The sequence below is a fragment of the Eriocheir sinensis genome, chromosome 5 (assembly GCF_024679095.1).
Source record: "Eriocheir sinensis breed Jianghai 21 chromosome 5, ASM2467909v1, whole genome shotgun sequence".
NCBI classification, from domain to species: Eukaryota; Metazoa; Arthropoda; class Malacostraca; order Decapoda; family Varunidae; genus Eriocheir; species Eriocheir sinensis.
In genome coordinates this window covers 17,787,220-17,791,683 of record NC_066513.1, presented here as the reverse complement: position 1 = coordinate 17,791,683, position 4,464 = coordinate 17,787,220, and positions in this window count along the sequence as shown.

The following is a 4,464-nucleotide window of genomic DNA, read 5'->3' as shown; positions in this document are numbered from 1 at the left end:
AAGCGAAAAAATGTGAAAAATGAGATAAAATACAAAAAAAATATACTCATAACACTAGCAAGACTGGCAGAAGTAGGGCAGGTGGGCGGATATTCTGGCTTCATATGTTTGTGTCTGTCTAATCCCCCCATCTCTTTATCTATTTCTGTATCTGCATATCTAGTTGTCTATCTATCTATCTATCTCTGTCTATCTCACTCTCTCCACCCCGCCACCAGTCCCTAGGTCAGGACGGCCCCTCGAGCCTCTCTTCACTGCCCGTCTCGGTTTATGTAATGGTGGAGGGCGAGGGTCGAGGGAGGGCTGTTAGGCTCTTCTTGGATGCCGTCCAGTTGTTCCTCTTCCTCCGGGGTGAGGCATAAGGTTGAAAGGGAAAGGGAAGGGAGGCGCGGGAAGGGGAATAAGCATGCAAAAATACGAAGATGAACGAGTCACTTTTGCTTGTGCTTTTAGATTTTTTTAGTAAATTGGTTTAGTTCATCAGTTGATTGTTATTTCTATCATATCATTTATTCTTATCTTGTTTATACCCATGTGCTACTACTACTCATCTTCTCTTCCGCCGCCTCCTCCTCCTCCTCCTCCTCCTTTTTCTATCGTCTTCCTCCTCCTCCTTTCCTCTTAACCCTCCTCCTCCTCTTCTTAATCCTTTGCAAGAGGCAACCATTGACCTCGTCTCTTCCCCTTCCCCTTCTCTTCACGCCCTCGTCACACTCCGCCCACCGCCAGCCTCAATGACCCGAGCAACACCTCTCTCCCGCCCCGTCTGCTCGTTCTTTTCTCATGCTCCTGCCGTGTTGAGAGTAGGACGCTCCCTCGTGACACTGCGCACATTACCAGGGGACCTTAGGAGCGACACGTCTGTGGCCGGCTTTGGATGTGTTACTGTCTCGATGGGGAATTCCTCTATATAGTGACCTTCGCCCCAGAGTCCATGCCAGTTGTCACTTGATTGAAATTTCTGCGACTTTATATTTGTAAAGTCACCAACTGCATGAACCATCGCGGGTCTTGTTAGGGACTCTTCGATAAAACCTTTGCCCTTTTAGTCCACGAGTCCATGGTGAGAGTAACAAGACAAAATTTGTAGTGACATTTTTTTCTGATAAGGAGTTCGAGATCATGAATTTGTTTGTTATCCAAGTAGAGCCTTGAAGCGAGGGAGGAAGAAATACCGATGTCCTCGTTCCCTCCCACCACTAAAGGAAGGCATAAAGGCCGCATGCACGCACCAGGACACACAGAAGAGGCGCTGAGGGGCCGGATCGGACGAGAGAGCTGAGCCTTGTCACCCCATGCCCGCACTCACATGAATACGGACTGGTCGGAGGCTCAGAGCAGGGGCGTGGCGGAGCATTGGGAGGCTGGGCTGGGAAAGGCTGCATGAGTAGGGCTGAATGGACGGGGACTGGGTGGGGTTGGGCGAAATTGAGATTGAATGGGGTTGGGCGGGGTTAAAACTGAGTGACGTTGGGCTAGGTTTAGGTTAGCGAGGTTGTTGCCGAGTTGGGTTTAGTGAGGTTGGAACTAAGTAGGGATGGGTGGGATTGGAACTGGGTGGCGTTGGGTAAGTTTGGGGCCGGATGTGGATGGATTGGGTTAGAACTGGGTGGGGTTGGATAAAGCTGGACCGTGTGGAGGTCAGAGAGATCGGAACGTAGCGGATAAATGTATAACAAGGCTGATTTAGGGCTGTGACAAGGTTGGGTCGGACTGATTTCGACTAACCAGGGTCTTATGTAGCTAGTTGGGGCGTTGTGAGGTGATAATAGATGTTTTAGGGTTAGGGTTGGGGCGTGGCAAGGTTGGGGTGTAGTATTGACGCTGAGGCTGTGTCGGGTGAAGAGTTAGTTGGGCTATTGTGGAGTGGTGTTTGATGTGTTGGGGGTTGGAGGCGTGGCGGGGTTGGGGTGCAGTGGATTTGAGGCGGTGTCAGGGTGATCCTCTCTGAACCTTCGTCGTTGATCAGACTAAAGTTGCAAGTTTCCTTAGGTTTATGGGGCCGTGGAGGTCACTCAGCCCTAGTGATGAGGCTGGCGGCAGTTCCTTCTTTTCTTTAGTTTCCCCTTTCAGCCCTTTGAAGACCCGATCATCTGTCTTGCTCAGCGCTCCTCTTGGTTGACTTCTTTTGATCGACGGCTTCAATTATTACCATTCCCCATGCATTCTGTCCTTGTGCCTCCCCGTTCCACAAGTCCCCAATCTCGCCCCGTCCAGCCCCGTCCCCGCGTCTGAATAATAAAACCATCGCCTCACATCATCCTTCACTCGGGTGGAAATCTTGGACTTGATCGCCTTGTGTATATTCATTTTTCTTCCTTCATGGCCGCTCTTAACCTGAAGAAATCTCGCCTCCACTCGACGGCGCCCCACGCTCCCCCTTGTTCCTGCCTCACCGTCCTCCTGCTGTGGCTGTTAGGTAATTCAAGGGCGAAGTTAAGCCCTCAGCACACGCCCTTGCCTCCGCCGGGGACGCTGATGAGAGCATTAGAGAAGACATTCGCAGTGTCCGAGGGAGGAGCCCTGTAGAAAGTATGCATGTGCCCGCAGGGACTTCAGGAGCGCCCCCGTCAGGAAAGTTTTGGCGTTCCGAGAATTTGTTTGGAGGTTTTCGTGGCGTCTCGCTCGGAGAAGGAAAGAAAAAAGAGAAGAGAAAGGAGTATTTGATGGGTGGGTGAGGAAAAGGATGGGTTGACCTAGGGACGAGGAAAAGAAGAAAATGTCAAAATGAGGGGAAAAAATAGGTGTCCAGTGTTGGATGAGAAATTAACGAGCCTGAAGAAAAGTGTGAGGGAAACAATAGACACTTGGAAGAAGGGAAAATTCCGAAACACGGGAAAGTAACGAAAAGGATATGATCAAGAAAACAAGGGAAAAATAGAAATGGGGACTCGTCTGGCGTGGAGGAAAATAGGTTGCAAGTAAAGAAGATGAAAGAAAACGAGAAACAGTTTACAAGAAAAGAGAATAGATGAAAAGAAAAACTGGCAACAACGAGAGAAGATAAAGGAAAAACGAAAATGGGTTACAAAAAATAAAAGAAAATGGGGGAAAAAAATACCTGGAAAGAAGAGAAGGGCGAAAAGAAAATGGGTTGTAAAACGATAGGGATCAAGAAATAACAATTAGGATCATGGACAAGGAATAGCCGAGAGAGAGAGAGAGAGAGAGAGAAATGACTTGAGTAAGTAACACACGTCGGGATAGTTTTGAATAGTCTGCCTTAAAAACATAGACACCTTTGTAGTGGAAAGAAATACTGTCGTGAACCATTTCATTTCACATAAGATTTTCTCCACAAATTTACGTATTTCCGACACCATCTCCCGTTACAAAGCTGTTTCTAGATAGACATATTTCGCTGCGTATAATATGCTTTTTCGTTCATCTGAAATAAAAATGAAGATGAGGGAAGGACAGGTGAGGGAAAGGAGAGGTGGAGGAAAGAAAGATTGAAGGAAAGGAAGAAGACTTCGAGGGGAAGGAGAGGTGAAGGAAAGAGAAATGATGCAGGACTTGAGATAAAAATGAGGAGAGAGGGAGAGGTGAGAGAAAGCAGAGGTGGAAGAGAGAAAGAATTATGGAAAGGAAGGTGACGAAAGGAAGAAGAATTGAAGGGAAATGAGAGATAAAGGGAAAAGAAAAATTAAGGAAAAGAAGGTGAAGAAAGGAAGGGAACATGGAAAGAGAGAACGCAAGAGATAGATAGGCGACGGAGAATATTATTTGGTTTCTTAATGTAAAATACCAGATAATTTTGAGCACCTGACACCAACTTCCACGTGTAACATTCCTCACCATCTTCCATTCATGTTTTCATTCCCATCACCTGCTACCTTTTCATATTTCATTCCAGATACATATTCCACCTACTCGCGTATACATCGTTTAAGTGCAAAAAGGTTTAAAAATTGAGATCCGCAACAGGAAAAGTGCTTTAACATCCACTTAGGCCCACCTGATTTATAGGAAAAGCAGGAAATGTGTTCACTTGTTGATTTTCGCTTTTTTATTTTCTTTCCAGGAAAAGCAATAACGTGCAGCATGATGGACAGCACTGGATTTTACAGGTAAGTTGCAATGTCAGTTATTCCGTTTGCCAGTCAATCATGAAGTCATCCATTTAGTCAGTCAGCGAGCCAAACAATCCCCCAACCAGCTAGTCACACACTCAGTCAGTTAAACATTAAATCGACCAGGTAGTCAGTCAACCAGTCGATCATAAGACCAGTCAGATAGGCAGACATGCGAACAGGCAGTCAGTTAGTCACACAATCACCCAGCCAGTCTGTCAGTCATTCAGTCAACCAGTTAATCATTCAGCCACCAGTCAACCAGGCGATCATAAAATCAGTCAAATGGGCAAACATACATACAGGCAGTCAGTCAGTCAGCCAGCCAATCACCCAATCAGTCACTTAACCAGTCGATCATGAAGCCACCAGTCAGATCGGCAAACAAGCA